Genomic DNA, 23,769 nt, shown 5'->3' with positions numbered 1-23,769 from the left:
TGCTCTCCAGGGCTGACTAGGGGCTACTGCAGCCCTGGTGAAGCTCAGTTCTTTATCATCTGCAGGGATGGAAGATTGCATAGTGCTGCCCCTTTACACCTGTGGCACAGCCTTTTACCACCCTAAATCTTGTCTGTTGACTACATTTATTTAGGATAGCATATTAGCTTCCTTCCTTGTGCCTTCAGAACAGTTTCTGGTTTATTGAGTCACTGTTAGTCTGTATCAGGGGTTAAGTACTGAGTTCTGTGTTCCTAGTGTTTGTTTCACAGGGATTAATTTAAAATGCAGTTCATGGACAGTTTTTTTTTATATTCCCTCCTTGGGTAAGATTTAAATGGTAGTTTGGGAAAGGTGTGTACCTCCAGGCAGCTCAAAGCAATTGTTATTTTGTCTTGAAGCAAAACATCCTATCACCTTAAGTCATATGTACATTAAACAAGGAACCATTTAATGCTATCTCTGGGTGAACCAGATATCCCTGTCTGCCTGTCTGGAGATACAATAGTCATAAGGAGAGAAATTCCCCATGCTGCCAGCATTACAGCACCTAGATGTGGGGAGCAACATCTAAAAATAGAGACACCTCCTAGTCCTTTTCACGCAGAAGGCAGGCTGTTATCAAAACACAGTGGATGGAAAGAACCTGATACCAGATATCTGATGGAGTCACAGGTGCTAAACAGGTGCACAATGTAGCAGCTTGTAGAGATAGCAAGGAAAATAAATGGATGCAGCCATAGGTGCTACCACACGGCCAAGAAGTGTGCAGGGAGAGTGGCCCACTGGGGGACACTGGAAGGTGGGGTTATGCCCTCCAGACATGCTCACAGCCTGCTGAGAAGATTTGTCTTCAGACAAGAGGGACAGCTGCTGAAAATCCCAAAGCAGAAATGTCTGAACTGCCAGGGAGCTCTGTACATCTTTCACTGACATGTGAGTCCCTTTCTGCCTCTCCTCTCTCTTCACACCATCACAGCCTCCCTCTCATTACACCTCCTAGAGCTGCTTTCTCCTTTCTACTGGCCTCCTCCATGTTATTCTTTCTTCACTTACCTCTCTACCTGTTTCATTTCCCCTAAGTTAGGCAAATGGGTGGTTTTTTTCTGTAAATCCATTGTCATCTGCACCCTTTAGTACTGTCTCCCTTGTTCATGGTGTGATCTTCATTTCAAGTGGCATCTGATATCCCCTGTCACTAGGGAGAGAGACCTTTCTAGGAGGAAATTATTTTTTATGATGTCCAGCAGACATCTAGCTGCCTTTGGTTTTCCAAACCCACGAGGCTGAGCAGGGCTGTCTGCCATTTTCAATTTGTATGCCTAGAGCAGAAGAATCTTCAAAGTTCACTGTTTCATCAGTCTCATGACAAACATGATTAATAACACACTTCTGTTACACAGCAGTGCGTGAAACATTAACTAGGCTTCTTTTTTTCAAAGCACTTTTTCAAAGACTTCAACCCACTGGTCCTTATGGTAGATAGCTACCTCTCTCCCCAGCAGGGCCATTGCAGAGAGATGCAGTGATGAAAAGATTCATGGAGCCACAGATAGAGAACAAAAGGAGGAAGTCTGACTGCACATCTTAATGACTCTACAGCCTCCAAGCCTCTGCTCCCAGTACCACTGATACATTTTTACACAATGATTTTTCCATGGAAAATTTGTAATGGAAAAGAATCCCGGAGCCAGGTTCGTCACCTTTTCTTCCTTTTCTCTTTTCAAGAAAAAGGTTTCTGAAGTCTTCAGTCTTTTCTACACAATGCCAGAACTGGGCAGAAGTTCTGAAGAGGTTCTCTTTCTATTTAGTGCGGTACAGCTACAAAGGATAATTAGCACTGTCTTTGACTGCCTATGGGAGAGTGCAGAGATGGCAGAGCCAGATTGTTTTCAAATGTGCACAGTGGAAGCAAAAGACATGGATACAAAGTAAACATAAGAAATTCTGACTCAATATAGAAAAAAAAGTTTTTTATGATGATTTGGGTTGCACAGAGGTGGCAGAACCTCCATGTTTGAAGATTTTCAAAAGCTGACAGGAAAAGGTACTGAATAACCTGTTGTCATGGGAGGTTGGGTTATAGACCTCCAGATGTCCCTGAGGTCACTTCCAGCTTTCCTGACTCTTTAGAAATACTCCCATTCAAATAGTCCCTACAGGAGGAAAGCTTCCCAGAAGACTTCCAATGAGAAATTCCAGAGGTGATGAGAGTATCCATGCTATGCAGACAGTGTAGAACAGATGTCTTCACATTAAGTGCTCAGAAACCACACTAGATATCAGGAACCATTTAATTGTGGGATTCTAACACAGGCTAATTTGCTTTGCTTCTTTTTCAAAGTAGTTCAGCTGGGGCCTCTTTTTTTCCCTTCTGGCAGCAAGTACAAACTATACCAGTACAGGGTGGCTTACAGCGTGAAGTCAACTACTTTAAAATGACCATTCATTGCTGATAAAAGGCTTAGAGAAAAATGTAACACTTATAGGCCAGTCAATCTAAACCCTCCTGCTTTTTGAAAAGGTGCTGTATTTATGACAAGATGGAAACTAGTTGTTTCTTGCTCTTCATAGATTTTGAATTAGCTGAAAAATATCTATGATCATTTTTAGAAGCCCATTTCATTCCATCTCCCCTGCTGAGCTTGCCACCCCTGGCCTCAAGCAAGGCTACCTGAGGATCAGAGGAGCTCACTGCTTTGAAGATGCTTTTAGAGAGATTTCTCTATGAGTATATCACTGTCAGGTGTCAAACAGCCAGTTAGGACTATTGTACAGCTCTAATAGTATTTGCATTTCTTTACTGCCTAGTATCAAAGTAAAAATTAGAGAGGGAAGCAATGACAAATTAGTCTACATAGGGTTCTTTCTAGTTGTCATTGTTTAAGTGTGGTTTCTTCAAATAACAAGCACAGCCAGATTTCTGAGGATAATCCATGCTGGCCTGGTTTATTTAAATTGATTAGAAGTATTGACATTGCCTTAAATGGAAGGTAAAACTAAGCAGCCTTGAAAATCTCACCTATAGCAAAAAAAGACATAGCAGATTTGTTAGTTTATTACTGAATTCAAAACAGAGGGTCAGGGCTGGGCCAGAGCAGAACTGAGAGAAGAGTTTCTGTGTATAATTGCTGGGAAGATATGTCAAGAAATGTATTTGTACTAATTAGATATACTCAATTTTATTTTGGTGTTTAGACAGGTTTTTATATTCAGAATATTATGCATATAGCTTAAACTGGTTGTTATTTATTTCTTTTTGCTATGATTTTCACATTGTCTAGGTATTAAGTATCAGACAGAAGTCTTTATGTCATTTGTGTGATATTTACTGTGAGATTTTCCTCGGCTGAGAGAACTTTGTTGCACCCTGGAGCAGTACAGGGGGGTACAGCAGTAAAGAACTAAATGTTTATAAATATTCTAGATGAACTAATTTGATGATTGTATTAATTTGATGAAGGTTGGACAACTGCAGGCAGGCAAAAAAGCTAGGTTGAAATTCTGTGAACATTGCAAATTTTCTTACACTTGTAGATTGTGACAGGGGGGTTGAATCTATTATTCATTACCAGATCCATAATTAATTTTTTATTAGTTTCATTAATTAGTACTGAATTTATCCAATATACCACTGAAATGAGAACATTCACAAGTCTGGAAGCAATACAGTTTGGCATTTTTTAACTAGCAACAGAGATATAAATGTCATTGTATATATTACTGTTACTCTGTCTACTAATTCCATGAACAAACTTGTAGAATTGGATCGTCTCCACAGGGAAGCTATCACCAGTGCATCAGATATAGTTCAGAATTACCTTCTTTTGTGAAGGAACCTGCTACAAAAGTCCCTCCTGCAAAGCCTTTGTGAAAAGTTATGTAAAAAATGCAATTATGTAGGCCCTCTCCCTTCACCATGAGCTTCACCCTATTCATTTTAGAATATGCATCCTGCAAAGGGCTTCAGCAAGGCTTGCGATTATCTCTCTGCTCTGTGTATTTGTGTGCTCCCCATTGGATCTGTATCTGAATTTTATTTCAAGCACTCTTAATGGTATTTAATTTTACTCCTTCACATTCATATATAAAACCACCAAAAAATGTCTTCAGTAGGGCTGAGATGCAAGATTAAATCTTGTTCATACTATTTTATGTCAAGGAAAAATTCCATTGTTTCTTACCCTCCAAACTGTATTCAAAGAATTTCTAAGGATTTATCTATGGATTATTGAAGTGGGATCAACCTTGCACAGAAAACTGAACTACAAAAAGTATCGCCCAATCCCTATCCTTACCCTTGCTAAATGTGAAAGCTTTCCACATGTCAATTTAGCTCAAGATGTATTAAAACAACCATTTTCTACCTTTATAGATTCCCTAAAATCTGTCGGTGTTCGTTCTGAAAAAAATGCAGTTCCACGTGTCAGAATGGCATTGGCATCCTTTCACACATAATGAGGTTACAAATAGGATCAGTAAGTACATCAGGGCTGTAAATACATCAATGCTGTTTGGATAAGAAGTCAGTCATGGGACATACAGTATTTACTTTCTATGCACTAAACACTGGTGTGCACAGCCCTTTGTCGGTTCAGCCCAGAACATAAAGGGATTCACATTTTACATTGCACAAGAAGTTAGAATGAAGACAATTAAGAATGAAAAAATCCCTTTAGCCTGAGCTCACTCACAGTCAATCAGATATGTAAGACAACAAATGGGACAATGTTGAAGCTTTACGAGGAAATATCATATTTTAAAAGTTGCAGGCTGTTTTGGGTTTCATCTGGGTGGCATTTGGCAGCTTAATCAGACAGTCAGTACTTTGCCAATATATTGCCAAAACCTATTTACAGAGTAAAATGGTTATCACAAGTAATTATCAGCTTCTTAAACCCTTTAAATGTGAGTTCCACCCACCTATTTGAAGATCTTTCCATGTAATTAAAGACTTATGCATATTCTTTCAGTGCAGGCTGTAATTAATATCCCAAATTAAGCAGTGTTTAGATATGTATTACATGTGAGGGAGCTAGCTGATAATCCGATTAGTTAAGCAGTGGTTTTCCTCTGTGGTTTACAGATCCCTGAGGATCAAGGATCTACTTCTAAAGAATTTGGAAAGGACAGCTGTGGGAGCATTTCATATTACACAAAACCAATACAATTCCAAAGCAATTACTGCAATGAGCTTCCTGACTGTCTCCTCTGTGAGCTCTGCTACCTTTCAGATGCCAGGAGACAAGCAACTGTGGAGCTGTAGGGCAGGTTACTTCAGCTCTTTTTTCCACTTGGAAAGAAAATTAACTTTCCAATGGAAACAACTTCCATATATGACTACAAAAACCAAAAACCACAACCCAACAAACCCAAAAAAACAACCAGTAGGAAATAGAGCTGGAGAAAAAGGAAAGTGGGATTTGGTTAGACTATTAAGAAAAAGTCTGTACTTACTGCAGGTTAGATGTAATTGAGGCGAAATTATACTCATGCTACTCTCAACAGGCATTATGTGTTCCCTAAAGAAGACTTTGCTCTGCTCTGTGGAAAATATTGAGATTCCCCAAGACAAAATAGCTACAAATTGCTTTATTCCAAGCCTTCTCCTCTCTCACGAGGTCTGTAGTAATAAAAAAAATCAGCAAATTAAAAGAACTAGAGTAATTAGTATGCTATTACTAGAGTAATTTTACTACAAAAATACTTAGCAAAAATGAAAAATATGCCTTTGAGTACCACAAAAATACATTTTGTCTTATCATCTCCTTGGAAGTATACCTGTGCTTTGCAAGATCAGATGTTCAGTTCGAGTGACAATATCCTCCAAAGCAATCTAACACTGCATAAACTGAAAGCACATCAGAGATGCATCAGACTGCAAGAACAATCATTCTGCCAAATAAGCCTTATCCCAGGTCAGCAAACAACACATATCACAGTGTACCCAGCAAAAAACACATGATGATATCATAGGCCTGAATACAACCCTTCCACCCTTCACAAAATTTATTGTAGGAAGTCAAAGGGGAAATATAGACCAAAAGACAAATACACCAGTTCTAAGGCTTTGCAAAGCCACAGTGTAAGTGTTAGAAATCTGCATCCAGTGACACACAGGATAAAATGTTCAATTGTTCTTTCATCATGACACTTGTGAAAGCCCACTTGTCCTAACACAGAGCAAATTATGAATACTTGGAATGGGAGTCTTAAACATCAATGGAGTCTCAAGCAACAATGGGAGTTTCAAACATCTGTTCAAGATGCAAAGTCTTAAATCTCAGACATTTGTTCACATGCTTCAGAGAGATGGGTGGAAATGTTCATCCACCTACATACAGAATTTTTGGAGATTATCCCTTTGGATAGGGTGTGGTTTCTCATTCAATAAGATCTTTTCACTTGCAGAAAATTTTACGCTCTTGGGCCTCCTTTTGTACCCATAGGAAAACAACAGTAGTTTGGGTGGAAACTAAAAACCTTGTTTGCCACTCAAGTGACCTCCAGGCTAGAATGAGTTGTGGGGGTTTGAGCTGCATCCTGTTCTTCATATAGTCAAAGAAGTTTGTAATAGAATTGGTCATCCTGTGCTTTGATTTCTCCTTTTTATGCCTAATTTGGGTCACTGTAATGCTATATGACAGAAAAGTTCTGAATGACTGAATAAGAGATGTGTTTGTTAATAACCTTGCCACAGATTTGCACAGGGAGAAAGGATCAAACATGGGAAAGTCAGGGTTACAGTGCAAATGCACAGATGGGAAGGCCAGTGTCCTTTTCTTTTCCTCCCACACATGACAAATCTCTCACTTTGCTCTCAAGACACTGAATGCCCCCTCCACTTCTTGCTCTTTAACATGTTCCCATTAGGGGTATCCCCTCATCTCTGAAGTTTTCATTTGTTCTTTCACTTCAAACTATTTTCTTAACACAATGTGGTAGTGTCCTATCTTGTGGAAGTCCTGGAATTTCTACATTTGAAAACACATGGGGCTTTAGCTGTGATGTGCAGGAAGAATTTTTTGCACCATAATTTACTCCAGCTTCCAGACTGCCTTTCATTGACATTAGAGCTGCTTAAAGACCCTTATATCACCAAAGCCATGTAAAAAGTGTTTTCCATAAATAATTGTTAGCTCTTCTGTTTCCTTGCTGTCTCTCCATCCAATTCTAAATGACATCTCTTGCAAACTCAACTTTTCTCTTCCTGGAGAAGACTGGTCTATATTATGATAAAGCAGGAGGAGTATAAAATTACTTTTATTAAAACCAAAGCTTACATTCTGAAAAACACAGACATGCTGGTATGTGCTAAAAATACAAAATTACTTGAGTGGATAAGACCTTATATATTCCTGGAACTTATACCTTGCTGCTGCCATTCCTTGAGGGTCATAGGTTTAATATAACACAATAGAAATAGTTTTACCTGTTTGCTATGAAATGACACCTGAAGTGCATTCAGACTAAGTTCTTATACTTGATCATTACTATATCCATAAAAACTCATTTACTCATGAACAGAAGGTTTATATAGGGACCAACTGTTGAATCCAGTACTTCTGAGACAGTAAATATAACTATTTTTTGCCTTTGGCTACTTTGTGAGCTGTTATAATTCAGGTTGCAGCTCCTTTTTTCCCTTAGATGTCTTCCCTCTCCCTTCCCCCTTTCCCCATATATCTTTTGAGCTGAGGTTGGTGAGCACTTCAGTGACATTGTGATGTCATAATGATGTAAACCCTTGTTATCCTTGTTCTCTCCCATCCTTATTGGGTCATACCTAGATTTATGATAGCCATGTCTTGGCCTACAAAACCAAGTCAGCTGGGAATTATTCAAACAACCTACGGCAATACTCCTGTCATGGCATTGCTGTGAGCAGATAATAGCTTTTCAAGGCAGGAAAGTCAATATGAAAAATTGGTTATTGATGTAATGCTGAACCTTGGCAGAAGTGAAAGCCCTAACCAAAATGGCATTCCCCATCACCTGGGAATTGTCTTAGCAGCAGAAGCAAAACATCTCAGAAATGCAGAGCTTATGCACCAAAAAGTCCAGTGTACCTTTGCCCTCTATAAACATCTTTTTATAGACACCATTAGTCCCTATGCACCATAAATATTCAAGGACTACTGTTTTACTGAATTCATGTCTTCAAACACAGTGTCAAGAAGTCTGACACCAAAGTATGATATTGTTTACTTCCAGAAATTATTTGCTGATGATGTTTTACCATGTACATTTAAAATAAATAATTTTTTAAAATATAATTTCTACAAAAAGCACCAAATGCTGAATTAGTTTGAGTTAATGAAGGAGAAAATAGCACAGTTTTTCCATGGATTCCAGTGTCACATCACCTCCCTCATCTAAATTTTCTAGATTATTCTACATAGTCTTCTAGTAGGCAAATTCATGCAGTTCCCAAGTACTGGAGCGAGATGAGCACTTCCTGGGTCCACAGTGAGAAGAGGGAAGAAAGATAGAGAATAGGAAGGGAGAGATATTTTGCTGTTCCTACACATCTTAAAAACAGCAACAGCTGTCTCAGGAAAATGGTACAAGAGATCTAGCCATCGAAAATCAAATTAAAAAAAAACTAAAATCCGAACACACTGTGAATTGTCAGCTACAAAAATTTGGCGAGTAATTTGGAGTATAAAAAAGGTTGCTTCATTGTTTCCTAGAAAAATGTACTGGCTTCGTGCACAGTGTTTCTGTGTGACCTTGAAGATCAGCAGGTTTTGGGGCTGCAAGGAACATGCCCAAGACCAGACTATACAAATGTTACCCATAGCCTTAAGCACAGAAAGAGCTATAAAATAATCAGATGTATTGGATAGTCTTCTAAAGAGCTGCCTAGAAATCCATCTAGGAGGTATTCAGATCCCAGAGGTACCTCCTCAACATCCTCAGAGGACAGGCAGGTTCAAACAAAACATGACCCAAGCAGAAATGCACTGCATTTAATAAGAAAATATGAATATAATGTATATGAATGTAAATATGAAAAATCAACAGTTATTTCCTTCCTTCCAGTGTGTCAGATTGAAAGATTTTGTCTGCTCCCCTTGGAAAGGTGCCTGCAAAATTCTCCAAAAAGAATGTTCTTGATAATAATCCATATTTAATGAAACTGTATAGTGGTTATATAACCAATGCTGATTTCATAAAGAACCTAATTTAGACTTCATAAAGTACATAGTGCTTATGTTGGAAAAGCTTGAACATGTTTTACTAGATCTGAACCAATAGTCTTACTGGCAAGAGATAAATGCTTCAGACAATTTGGTGCTAATATTTCAAGTCTCTACAGAAAAAAAGGAAAAGCTAATGTAGAAATTCTGAACAGAATTAATGTTGTATGTAGTTCTACTCCTTCAGATAGTTCTGAACAGTGGACTAATTAAATATTTTAATCACTCAGCTCTGTACATTTGTTTTAGTCAGTAAATCAGTCAGTATAGATCACTAGTGGACTCATTTTTAAAGAGAAAAACAGTACTGGGTAAGCAACCAAAATAAGTCTTTTACAGCATATAACTCATATGCTACAAAGGCGGGCTAAATCCTCATCAACCAAGAAGATAGCTGGAGAAAAACAGTAAAAGGAAGCACCACTACAGAACCACAAATATTTCACAATACATTACATAGAAAAGTTATTGTTGGCTGTGAGCCAGCACTCCAGAGAGGATGTGTGGAGGTTGCTTTGTCACTACATCTTGGAAATTAATTTTGCTTGTTCCAGATGGCTGGCTGTCTTGCACAGCTGCTTTTTAGATGCTTACTGCTCAGATGAATATCTGATACAGAGCCAGAATTTATCATTTGTGGGGCTAGCTGTAAATAAAGGTCACACTGTGCATAGTCAGATGTGTGGCCAAATGAGATATAGCTAAGTCTAGGGAAGACCTACATGAACACAGAATCAGGTGCTGGGATCAGCTTAGCATAATTTGTGCCAGTCAGTAAGCCTTCCGTCTAAAAATGTCTGGTTTGTATTTTCAGCACATAAACACTGCCAGTTTACAGTGCCATTTTAAAGATTTAGCGGACCACTAAGAGGTACACACCTAAATCAGGTCTCACAGCATACCAAACCCAGATGAGTTAGGTATTCCAGTATGTGTCCCCTCCACCTGGCAAAAACAAAGCTATGATTTAGCATGGAGACAGCAAAGCAGGGCCTGACATGGATATGGACATGTGTGGCTTTTATCTGAGTTCAGGATAATACACAGAAAACAATCTGTAATGATCAAACCTGTGTTGTGGGGACATTAGGGAAGCACCATAGCAGGCAGTGCTGCAGCACATCATGCAGGCTGCAGAGAGGGCACTTTCTTACCTCTGGCGTTTATCAGCAAGGAAGTTACCTAGATTACAAGTACACAATGTAGGTCACACAGTGAGTTAAAAATCAGCAGAACAAGAACAGAAGTGCTGCTGGCAGGTGGGGAAGCATAAGCAGACCCAATGAAGTTCCCTTTCATTGAAGATATGCAGCTACAGTCAGTAAGTCAGCCTGCAAGCCAGACCTCCTGGAGGAGATTTTTGCAGAAGTTATGCTCTCCCACCACCCCAGGGTTGGGAAATTTCTGTTGCAGCGGACTAGCCAACTCCAGCTCTACTAATAGCAATATATCTCAATCATTTTGAAACACAGAGGACTGAGAGGCCATGATAAAAATATCAGCCTTGTTTAGATACTGAGAAAGACTGAGAGACTAAAAGACTTGACCACTTTGTGTAATAGTTTTAGTGGAGGAAAATACCAAAAAGTAGTGAAGAAGAAAGTAAAAGCAACCTGTGCATCTCCTAAATTGGTAAGGGTGAGAGACAACAATTCTGCTTTATGGGTTTTGCACCTGGAATGCCAGGACACTGTCAGCATCTTTCAGAAATGAGATCTTGTCTGTGTTGTAAGGCTTTGTGCTATGATTTCAGTTTTTATCCAAATGCAGAGATTTTCATGTAAATACACGGGTCACTAGATTGAGCAGATATCTATATGATGTCATGATGATGTCACTTTTCATTTTAAATTAAAAAATACTCTGGAAAATACTTTGGTTTTACCAAGAACAAGCAACAAAATAGAAAATGCTAACTTCCACACAGTTTTAATCCAATGGGCATGTGTGCCATTTTGACTGACTGTATGAATTTGCCATACACAAAGTGTCTCCCAAAAATATATTTTAAAAACAGCTTCCAGGCAACACCTGAAAAATCACTATGCATTTGAACTGCATATGCAGTTCTGTCTTCTAGTGTCAGATCCTCCTTGTGAAGCAAAGATTTCTTCAGACTGTTATTTTGCTTCTGGGTTGCTCATATGTACTGAAGTATGGGGACAAAAAGACTTTGCATATGCTTAATAGGAAAACATTCTGGATTCAGACTAGTGCCTTGTCAGTCACAGAGTAACAAGTTGCCCCGGGGATGTACTGGGGTTTTGTTGCATTTTTAATGAACAACAAAATTATTTACAAATGTCCTGAAAAGACTTAGGATGAAAATTATACTGGATTGGAAAAGCCACAAAAAAGAAGCCTCAAAAGCATTGGAGAAAATGCCTTGCAGTAAGCCATTTAAAGGATCAAATTATTTAGTTTATCAGAAAGGAGTTACATGAGAACTAGGGGAGCCTTTAATTTAGTAGCAGAAGCATAAGAATCAATGTCTCAAAGCTGAGACAAGGAAAATGCAAAATAAGGCCTATTTTGATGTCTAAAATAGGATGTAAGCAAAATTCAAGAACGTAAGGAAAAAAAAAAAAGTTTACTCATCTTCTTTAGCATTTCCACACTAATCTTCCTGCTCAACCTAAGTTTTCCAGATGTCAATGGTGGCCTGTCTGTGACTGCTGGGTTCGCTAGAAATGGAAATGTGGGATTTAGCTGTAAGCCCAATACATTGGCCCACTCTTGCTGAAGGGGAAGGTCTCACCTGTTTACCAGATTAAAGTGGTCCTTTCCACCCTTTCAATTTCTCAGACTTGTCTGCCAGACAACTTAATTAATTTATACAGCAAGAAGTTATTTGGGGTGTCTCATCTCATCTCATCTCATCTCATCTCATCTCATCTCATCTCATCTCATCTCATCTCATCTCATCTCATCATCTCATCTCATCTCATTTCATGGATTAGTGAGTTTATGGGTCTACAATCTGCCCAATAACTGGTGGGTTTGGCATAAAGTCAGTAATGGAAGCAAGTGATCTTCTGCCTCTCAGTGATATTCATCTATTAGATGAGGCAACCTGTCTTCTGAAACCATTCTCACCTTAATTGTTTAAGACAGCTAATTGCATCCATTGGCCAAGTAGAATTCACCTTCATCTCTTTTATCTCCTGTACAATCCTCATTACCACAAGGCTGCAGAAGAGAGAGGTAGGAGGACCCTCCTAATGGAGCTGGGCTGAGGTACCAGGACCTCAGGAGCTGTGGGATGCGAGGGGATCAGGCATGAGGGCATCTAATTTCCTGATACCAGAAGCTTGGCTCTCTCACTTGAGATGGTCTATGAGTTACTTTGGATGCTCAAAGTATAAAACCACAAATAATCTTGAGGGTAGAGAAGGGAACCCCAAACCCCTTCCTGAGGTAAGTGCTGTAGCTACTGGGCTGCCAAGACATGCTCCTTCATGTTTGCTTTTTTCTGGGCGAGGTCTCAGTTACATAGAGGCTGTGGTATCAGAATTTCCTATCAGAAGGAAAATTCAGGCCTGGAAGACTAAGGGACTGCATGCCTCAGCTTAGCACTGGTAGCAGTGCAGTTGCACTGCCTATAAAGCTGCTCAGACACGTCTAAGCCAGCTTAAAATGTGCTCACGCAGGTGCTGGTGAAGCCCTGCTGCCAGCATGGTGCTCAGGGCATGCTTGTTTGCCTTGCTGAGACACACTCTCTGCTGTGCTCCTGAGGCACGCTCCCTGCACACAGTAGATGTTTCTTGCATTCCTCCAAGACCCTTCTGTGCCAGCCTTGCTTCCCTCCAAGTGGCATTCTCTGTTGGGAGAATAGGCAGAGACACAGTGGGCAGAAGGTGGGCTTGTTACACTAGTACATGGTGCTCCTTATTTCTCTGATGTCTGTACACCCACAAATATGGATGAAATTGTTAAAGAAATTGAATTTGTGCTTCCAGTTTTTAGTGGCCCTTCTTTTTTCTACTTTTCTTGAAAAGCGATAGCACTGTGCACTTCACTGTCTAGCACTTACCCTCAAATGCTAGCTTAACCAGGCACTGCATGCAAGAGTTACACATTACAAACAATGCAGGTAGATGAAAAATGCCACCCAACGGAGTTCTGCAGCTTCACTGGGTTTGGCTGGAGAGTTTCTCTCTGCTATACCAAGTAGGAAAAGTAGAGGCTTTGCTTGTCAGGCTGAATCTGGAAGGACTCTTTGGGCTCTGGGAAGAATGTCACCACAGTCCTTGCTCCTGCTCTGCTACAGAGCAGATGCTAACAAGGATGAGAGGGGCCAAATCTGCAGTCTTGGAATCTGGATTCTTGCTCCATTATTCTGTTCTTTCTCTCCTGTCACCAGAGATTATTGTCCTGCTCTTACTCCTATGGAGCTGATCTCAGCTGTGACATGATTCCCATTGCCACCTCCTCTTTTTAGAATTGAATCTTATAAGCAGCAAAGTTTTATATTGAATGGAATATTTTATTTTACACTGAAATTATTTTTAAAACTGAAGGGTGTATCACTTTGGCAGATATACTTTTATTGTGAGGAAAAAAAACTGGACCTGAGAATATTGGCAGGATTGATTTAGCTTTTTATTTTCATATTTCCTACTAATCCTGTTCTTGTCTTTAAATCTTGTCTTGTTAAATCTGCTAACATGCACTGAAGGCTGTTTGTACAGAAGCTTTCTCCTTGAAAATCATGCCTATCTTAGGGTTTTGACTGGAGGCAAAGATAATAAAACAACACACAAAAATGCTGAGGGAGAATATTCTCAAAGTGGGAGGGAAGCACATTTCCTTGGTATTTTCCAAAATGTTCCAACATATGAGACTATTTATGACAAAGTAAACAAAAAGCCAATCTTCCTTGTGAAGAATGCAGAATCATCCTTAATTAATTACACTCCCACAGTGAGCTCATAAAAGTCAGGATGTTGAATTGCTGTATGTTAATGGAGACTGATTGTTTTTATTATTTGTTCCAAGGGAGTAAAATAAGGTTTCCAAAATACACAGCAGCAGCAGTATGCTACAAACATGGTGGAAAAAAATCACATTGAATATGAAGCAAGACACTAGTCATTACCTCTGAACTCAGTGGATGTGATAAACTTGCCTGAGTCCTGCTTTGCCAGGACACACAGCTATGAATGAAGAGAGGGACACAGAGGGCTCAGAGCTGGGCCCTCATGCTTCCTCGTGTGGCTATGATGGGAAGGGCTATTGTCCTGTCCCACACCACTAAGCCATGGTCATCCATAGGATGATGCCCTGCAAGAGTTGTCTGGGACGTGGGTCTAGGCCATGACCAAGCAGGAGAACACTTCACCTAAAGCCAGTGCAAGCTTTCCTCCAAACAGTGAGGGAGAAGGCAGGTATACAGGACAAACACATGCACACCCAAACAAAACTCTGAGGAATTCAGTTTATGCTGATGCATGCGCTAGAATACCATAAGGCTTAGCCTTAGTGGTCTGGAAGCCCTGAAAAGTTGTCAGGTTCCTAAGGAGCAGAAAGACAATACTAAGACACAATGATTTCTTCTACATTTTCAGCTGTAGGGAAGACATTTGCAATTTCAGCTGGCACATCTTCTAGTAAGGAACACAGCTGGAAGCTAGAGAAGCTCAGTTCTCAGGAAATAAGTAGAAGCAATTTTAATTATATATATTGCCTATTCCCTAAACCACAGGTCTATAGGAAGAAACTAGTCTTAGCAAAGCCTGGAGGAATACATTAGGCCACCATAAGAGATGTGTCTGAGGCAGCATGCATGAAACAAGTCCCATCCCTGCCCTGCCAGAACCAGCCCTGCTGGCACATCGCCATCTGTGCCCCTGCAGGGTGGAAGGCAGCAGGCTCACCACACCTCCGAGGATCGCTGCAGGACTCCCAGTGATTATGCTGTAAGGGAGCAAAGCCAAAGCCTGGCTCCTTCTTCCTCCTCTGCAGCTTAACAGCACTTGAATAAACGTGAGGGAAGTTGCCCTTGTTTAACCAGTGTGGCAAGGACTTGTGCATTGAGCACACTGCTACCATCCTGTAGGTATCAGCATTTGTGAGCGCCTCTGTGTCCATGAACAGTGTTTCCAGGGACATGCAGTCAGGAGATGGTTCCCTGTGTCCCCTATCCCCCATTATGACCCTGCTGCACAGAGCTGTAAGAGGGGCCAGTGGCTGTGTCTTAGACTTTCTGTAATGTCAAGATTCAATTATCAGAGTTGCAAAAGCTCCTCTGGAAATTATTTTATCTACTGCACTTAATAGGCTGAGTCAAATAAGATTAATCAATTTAATTCACCCAGTTCACCACAGCTGTTCCCAAGTAGCTTTTTGGACAATATAATTTTACCTGGGGTGTTTCATCAGTCCACTCCAATGTAAGGCCAAAGAAACTTGTGCTAGCTCAGTGGTTAAACAGCCTTGGAGCAGAAATGAGCAGCCAGGAAGGCAGGACGGGACAATTTCTTTCACCTTTCATATTCAAGCAATAGGTTTTGGTAGCTCAAAGATCTCCTGACACCTGCACAAACCCCAAAGCACTGTATAGGATCTGTACATTTAAATTCCTTTATGGTAGAGGTGCTGTGAGAACAGTGTGGCACAAGAATGCTACACATCTGAGTACCGCCTCATCCAATACAACAATAAACTAAAGCTCAGCTGACACCAGGTAAATCTTTATGACATCATTTTTGATGCTGATTCCTTATGGAATCTTATGTTGACTTGTTTTGCAAACAGAACCGACTGACACCATCTAGTTTTCAAACACATCATTAGGGTACTTTCTGTAACACTACTATATCATTATAACTACAAAGCAGAACTGAAGCAAAAAGCCCAAAAAATTCCCACGAAAGTAAAACTAAAGCTCCTAAAAATATCAAAAAGCTGTGCAGCTGCAAAACTCCCAAAAAAACCCCAATCAGACCTCCTAGAAAGTAACACAAAACTTACATAACTAGAACTCAATTATCTCCTTAGAAATTGACTGTCAATCTAAAAAAGTGAGAACTTAAACAAAGAAGTGTAAACTTACAAATGCTGTAGGTGAACAGTATCATTTCTCTTTCAGGGGAAGATGATTTAGGCTGCATGAAAGATGAAGTATGAAAAGTGCATTGGAATGCCTGTTAAAAGAGGCTGTCAGAAAGTGTGGTGTGTCTTGGATTATGCTCACTCAAGAACTGTCAAGGGCAAGAACTTTAATGGCATAAAAGCACTTAGAAAAAAAGCAGAAGTTCTGGCCTTTGAGAGCAAAATACTCCACCAAGGTGTCTATTAGCAACAGGCAGGGCTCAAAAGGTTTGTCTCATCCCCCCAAATAGGACTGCATAAAGAAGCACAGCTTAATTGCTGAATATTATTCCACGGCACATTTTAAAGCACCATTTACACTCCTGATGTTTTTCTGTTGTTGATTACTATCCATACATGCAAATTTTAAAAATTACAGTTATTAAAATGCATGTGATTGATGATTGAACTATAGCTTGCTGCCAGATGAAGCCTTCATGGTACGTGATGAAGTATGGATCATGGTACATGATGAAGTTCAAGGATGAGTGAAAAGCAAGGCTCCAAACAATTCTCCTGGAGTTCAGATAGTCTGGCACTTTTTGAGTGGAAGTGAGATATTTGTATGTTCCTGCACTGTTGATATAACACACAGAAAGACACCCTCACCTGTACCATAATCATATTTTAGTGCCCCAGCTGTAACTATGAGGAAGTTGCTTGCAAGTGTAATAGCATGTGAGAAAAATATCATCACCTGCAAGTCCTTGAATGGCCTTTTATCCCTGTTTCTAGATTGAAGAAACCCTTCTGATTTTATGAATCATTAAAACTGATTAAATTAGCTAACTACATTAAAACTAATTTTTTCATGTAGCTTGCTTTCCAAAATCTTCTTTTCTCTTATTTTTTAATATTTTCAATATCTTTATTTTTTTTCCATGGAAATTCACTTGGTAGAAAAAGATTAGCTATATCCTAAGATTATAACTGAGTTCACTTCCTTGTGTAAGTTACTGTCTCACATTTGTGGAATATTAACTCAAAAGTGGCAGGAACACAAAAGGTGATGTTTGTTTCCCTATATCGTACAGCCAGTGTATGTTAATGCCATTATTTTACTTTTCCACTTAAGCAAGCCATAATAACAATACTCAATACAAGTCTATCATCTTAGGCACAAGTTTTCAGTTATCTGCAGAAAAAGGTAGACATTCACCTCTTGATCTTGCAGCTATGCTTGCCCTTTTCCATTAAAACTTTCCAGAGTTCCTGATGAAAGCAATTGTGCAGTTGAAGGTGAACAGTTTTACTTGGGCAGTAGAAATTTTATTAATTTTTCACATCCTGGGAAAAAAAACATGAGTTTATCTACCTTTTTATGCACTGCTAAGATACCAGTTTCCCAGTATATCCTCATCAGCCCTAGCAATAGTGAAAAGCTGAAGTGGACCATGTACCTTTTTAGCAATTGTCTTTGTGAATATTGTGTTTCCTGACTTGCCTTAATATACACCAGTAATTAAACTGCTGATGGACCACTTGTAATATCTGCAACATGTAATAAAGAAACAGTCCAAAGTGGATAGAAAATATCTTACCAAATTCTGAGTTCTTTTTGTAGTGATGGAGGACATATTTTTCCATGAGTCAAAATTAAACACCTTATTTTGTCTGTGGCATTGCTTAGCATTCCTTTACAATCCAGGTATCCCTGGGAAACTTACATGCAGATTCCCTCCTGCTCCTCAAACTCATGAAGAGTGCAATTCTAATGTGCCAATTGTATGAAAAGTCAAACTTTGTCATGGAAAAGAGAAGAAATTTTGTATTTCTATTATGAAGGATCCTTGACTGTCTAGGTTTAGTTTGAGACAGACTGAGGAGCTGCTTCACGGTGGGGTTCTCATGCCACCTTTCCTCCAGGGACCCTGACCATCTACTGTGCTTGCCCCTCCTGTTGTGTCACTGACAGCAAGACCCCCAAGGGCCCCAGCAAATGCTCTTCAGTAATGCTCTGGAAAGTAAGGAGGGTGGGGCCTTCAGGATACAAGTTTCATTTGCTTTTGGGGTAGCATAACAGAAAAAGTAATTGGTTTGTTCACTGACTTAAACTGTGTCAGCCAGGAATGGGTAACACTGGGTCATCTTGTAATATTGACACTCCAAACTATTTCCCACAGTATTTCAAAGGTTCAGTGGGTTCAAATGGGATTTATATGTGTCCATTAGCAATTAAGTGAGGAAAAAAAGTGCCTTGATGGGGAATCCAATCCCATCTCTAATGAGTGTTTTTTCTGGAAACTTGTGAACCACCTCAGGCAAAGCTGCCTTTGGGAGAATGATAGGTATCTTTGATGGACTAAGATCTTGAAAACTGGGTGCCATTCAAATTTAGTAATCTGGAATTGTGTTTTCCTGGGGTAGATGTTAACATATGTTGTTCTTGAAAATGTTCCTCTCATTTCACTGTGTTGTTTTCAGTATATTATAAAAACTTTTACATTTTGGATTAAATACAGAATAATTTAACACTGTTCTTCAGTCTGAAATTTATATATTTGGTTCTTTAGGACTGTCTGAACTATGAAAAAAAACTTGCATGTGATGTGTATGATTTGTATTGGTAAATTTATGCTTTGTGAACTGTGTGCATATGAACAGTCTGGGTATTAAAGAGCTTGTCTTCTGCAAATAAAAAAAAAGTCAAACCAACAAAGTTCTGAGCTTTCAAGCAATATGGAGTCCCCTGAAACAAGTTTAAGTTCCTCTACTGTATTTTGTGTGAATATTCCATTAAAAGAATAGCAGTGACAGTGTTTTTGCCACCACTGACAGGTTATCAAGGGAAAGAATGGAAGGAAAAGAAAACATATATGAAATATGTCAATCATGTCAAAGACTGACTAAGAGATATGCAAATTCTATATTTTCTGTGAGAGGCACTGAAAATTATATAAAACAGAACAAAATTGTAGTTAAGACATTCTTCTTAGTACCAAATTATTTTAAGTCATTGTTATTTCTATCCTATAATACACAATGCAAAATTGCCATCTCTTCCTCTGTATTACCAGTTCCTAGAAATACCTTGTCAATTGTAATATATATTTCTCCCTTAATTCCTTTCTTAAATATTCATGCAGCCGCAGTCCCATAATCATTTTACCAAGAAGATTCCTTTATGCCTGCCTGTTGACAGTAAAAAGGAACAACACTGAGATATGATGTTTTTCTAACTCCTGCAGAATTTCTCTCCATCAGTTTAATTTATTATAGCCTTTTGGTTTCTATTTTCATATGCATGGCTGGATATGTACCTTGGTAAAGCTGACAGGCTACTATCAACACACTGTGTTACAAGAAAATCTTCATCACTTTATCCAAGTGATCAGATATTACTCTGAGAAAATGAATAAATAAAATAAAATAGCAATGAACAGGATGAAAGTACTAAATAATAAAAGCAAACAGATTCATTAAAAGCTGCCTTAGACCCTAGGATTGGGCTGAGGTTCCAAATCTCTTCAGAACAGTCTTTCTTAGTGTCAGAGCTTGTTTTCCAGGTCATCACATTAATAGTTGTGAGAGAATATATGTGACCCCCTCACAATATTTCTCCTTGTACTGGCCATTTAACAGAGCAATAAGCTCATTCACCAAAGAAGAGGATAAAAACAAGGCTGATGGCTGACTTTTTCTGCAGAGAAGTAATTAAAAAAGGTTCAGACTCTTCCTAATTTTATGCAGCCAGAGCAGTTATTAGAGATCTTCCAAAGTACCTGGAAATAACTCTACTTCCTCTGGGGCTTCAGGCTCAAACCAAAGCATGTATCAATTTGACTTTTGAGACTGTTTGGCAGCAAACATAACTGGCATTGAAGATAAATGTGTTTCAAACACTAAGAAACTGAGATGCTAAAATATTGAGCTGGGTCTTTCACTGCTCTCAAGAATCTAATGTTCTTCTTCATTAACTCACACAAGACATTCTAGACTCTACTTCTACATCTTTCTCACAGATTTATTTTGCATGTACTTTATATAAACCCCGAATTTTAATGATATTTTTTCAGCATCTGACATAAGTGCTGAATTTTCCACACTGGTAAGGATTTAGCATGTTACAGGAAGGTAATTAATAAGACCTGTGGCTCTACAAGTATTCCTGTCATAAAAACATTTAATTCTATATTTTTGTATTTATTGAAAAACATTAATGAATATGGGTTGATATGATATTGTCAGGAAAGGTGGAAACGAACAAGAAAAGGTCCATTCTCTGTAAACAGACCTTAGTTCATAAGTTGTTTCAGCAAAGAGAATAGGTTTTCCATTCTTTTCCTGAGAAGTGGGTCAGAATCATCACTGGTAATCTAAACTCCACAGCCCAACTGCCTTGCATCATAAAATGTATCTGAAATTTTCACACTGTCCAAGTTGCCAGATTTCTCTCTATATTTGAGCTGGAAAATCAACAGGGGAAGCCACACTCAGGGAACTAGCTGGGGCTTCTGGGAGTCATAAAAAGCCCATGTGCAGGAAGGGATGAGGACAAAGGGCAGGACACTCTCAAAAAGCTGCAGAGAGATCAGAAAAAAATAAAATCACATTTGAAAAATACATCTAAGTAGAGCATAATTTCAACTACTCAAGGCAGGCAGAGTTATGAAAACTAACACAGGCACCTAACCTATCTGTGGACACAGAACTTCATGGATCTTTTGGGTTTTGCAGCTTCCTTTTATATAGCAGTGGCCTCTAAGGATATGTATTTTTGAGTACAGCAAAATGGTAGTGTTTGGTTTCTTGCCATGAAGTGGCATGGTTGCACCATGTCCACAGCCTTATGCTTTCCTACCTTTCTACCAGGGGCTCCATCCACACTGCCCGGCTGCAGAGCAGTGGCTGTTCTGCCCCTGACCCACACAGGGGAACATCTGAACAAGTCGGCACAACTGGGACTCTGTGTGTAAGCCCATGACTTTTCCCTGCTTGACACAGTCTGTGTTTAAGCTTACTCTGAGGTACTTTACTGCTGAATATATTCCCATTTACTTCACTGGAATTACCCAGGCGAATAAACTCATATCATGCCATAAAAGTTTTTTAGAATTATGACCTATGTGCATCTTAAAAACAGATGGTAGATTATTTGTAGTTATCTTCCAGTGTGGGGAAGACATTGTGCCCTTTGGTTTTGTCAGTCCTCTTGCAGTTTACCAGAGTTTTCAAATCTAGCATTTTTTATTTATCATTTAAACTTTGGAATGAATTAAAAGGGATTGGGAGGAGGAAAGAATTCTTTGCTGAAGAAGTGGAAAAATTCATATGAAAATAAATAGATAAAGGATATCTAAATAGAAATGTAAGAGGAGAGAAAAACCATCTGGGAGGCTGACTAATCAGGGACTTCACATTAAACAGTCAGGCAATCAATCACACTGGATAAGATTCATGAGGTTGGTAATCCTTTTCTATATAACCACCAAACAACATAATTCATGAATACAGTGTAAGTACCATCCCCAGCTATTAACTGCTTCACTCCATAGTCTAGTTGAAAGGTAATACCTGAGTTCAGCTTGCACAAACCCTGCAAAAAACTATGCAGCAGTTTTTACTACCACATAAACAGGTTAGAACTGTGTTTTCTGTTAGGTTCTGTTTCTACAGCTCTTGTTGCAATTGCTGTGACAACTACTCTAATACCTGTACTATGGTTGCCCTTTGAAATTCCTACTCAGATTTGGCTCAGTGATCTTAATAAGCAGACAGAAGGCAAGAGGAATCCCCAAACCATAAAAACTTTTTAAGCCAAGGAGATGTGCCAGGCAAAGGCAAGAAGCAAGGAATCACTAAACTTATTTTAAAATGAGTACTTTCGGGAAGAAGAAATGACATTCCTACCAGTCACAAACAAAATAAATTCAAATGTCTAGGTGCCAAAACCAGCTACATATACAGCCATGGAATTAGTGCAAATAACAATATTGAAGTAAATATTCTGGATTTGTGCAGAGAACACGTTTCAGACTGTGCTTTATAAGAAACCAGATATTAAGAGTTATGATCAGAAGCTCTGGAAGAGAATAAAATAAAACTGAGTGGCAAAAATCATTCATGTGCAGTGGTCTTACAGCACCAGTAAGTGAGGGAGGTACTTTAAACCACTCTAAAGCCGCATGTAGCCCTTATTCCCTCAGTCCCTCCATGCACAGGATGCTGGATCCTCAGCACGGAGCAGCGGGTGAAAGCTGGATCCAGGACGGGAGAAGGAGGGGGCCGGGGCCATGCGCTGCCTCCCCCTGCACCCGAGGATGGGAAGCACAGCGGCCCCAGCGCTGCTGTCAGAGCCCCTTCAGGTAATAGCAAAGGGGCAGAGAGTTACACAAGACAGCAAAAAGAACTGCTGCCAGATGGTTTATGGTACAAACCTCCCCTTTCTTTCATCTCCCAGACTTCGAGAGCTGCTGGGACTGGAGGGGGCAGGGAAGATGAGACTGTGGGTGGGAGGCTCACTCAGTAGAGTCTGAGCCACTGATGCAATGAATTCTTCTGAGTAACAAAGTACAAAAAGAAAGTTTATCTTCAGAAATCACTATCTAAATAAATTTTACATTGAAAATAAAAATAATAAATCCACAGACAGTTCAACAGTAAGGGGAAAACACTTGTCAGGTTTCTTTTCTCATCGATAATTTGTCTGGATTTGTTCAATACAGATACTTCTGCAAATAGCATTATCTTTAGGCAACAAGATAAATCACACAACCTTTGTCTTTTTCTAAGATTGGCTCTGCAAATTCCTCTAATCTGTAAGTATTTGAAGAAACCTAATTTTATATTATTAAAGCAATCCAAATGTCCTGCACTATACGTTTTAGACTATGAGGGTGATCGTTTCTATCAGAGGAGTAATTTAAGTAAAAAATTTACAACATCCTGCCATTGTTTTTACATTTCATTTGACAACAGAAATGAGAAATTTGAGTGTGCCCCTTTGAAATCTCTCCTTAAAAATTCAGGTTACAGAGAAAGTGAGGATCTCTGCATTAAATTATACTTTCTCGCCCTTTTAAAGTAGGACTTTGAACCCTCTAAAGCAAGAAATGGGCTGCTTTCCTGCCTAGATAGGGATGGATGTGTAGTTGTGCGTGCAGACACACACAGTCACAATTTTGTTAATTTTCCAGCCAGAGGACCTAGAGCAGCAGAGGCTCCCTCTCCCTGTGCTCTGATTCAGTGTCTTTTGCCCCAGCGTAAGGGAGCTCCTGTTGCTCCTGCCTTCAGCCACAGTCAGGTTGAAGACTGAAATCCTTTCTGCAAAACCAGAGGAATATTATTAAGAATTTTCTCATGAAAAATGCATTTTGAAAAAAAACTGAAAAGCTTCATATTTGCTTCAGCTAAAGCCCCAGACAGGAAGATTTTCAAATCTCAGACAGGAGGTCTGGTGCAAAGAAGCCAGATTGCTTAGTGGCAAATCATTCTGGTCCAAATCCCTGATGATGAGCAAGGTTGGAGGAGACAT

The sequence above is a fragment of the Poecile atricapillus genome, chromosome 1 (genome assembly GCF_030490865.1).
Source record: "Poecile atricapillus isolate bPoeAtr1 chromosome 1, bPoeAtr1.hap1, whole genome shotgun sequence".
NCBI classification, from domain to species: domain Eukaryota; kingdom Metazoa; phylum Chordata; class Aves; order Passeriformes; family Paridae; genus Poecile; species Poecile atricapillus.
This window is presented reverse-complemented; position numbering follows the sequence as displayed.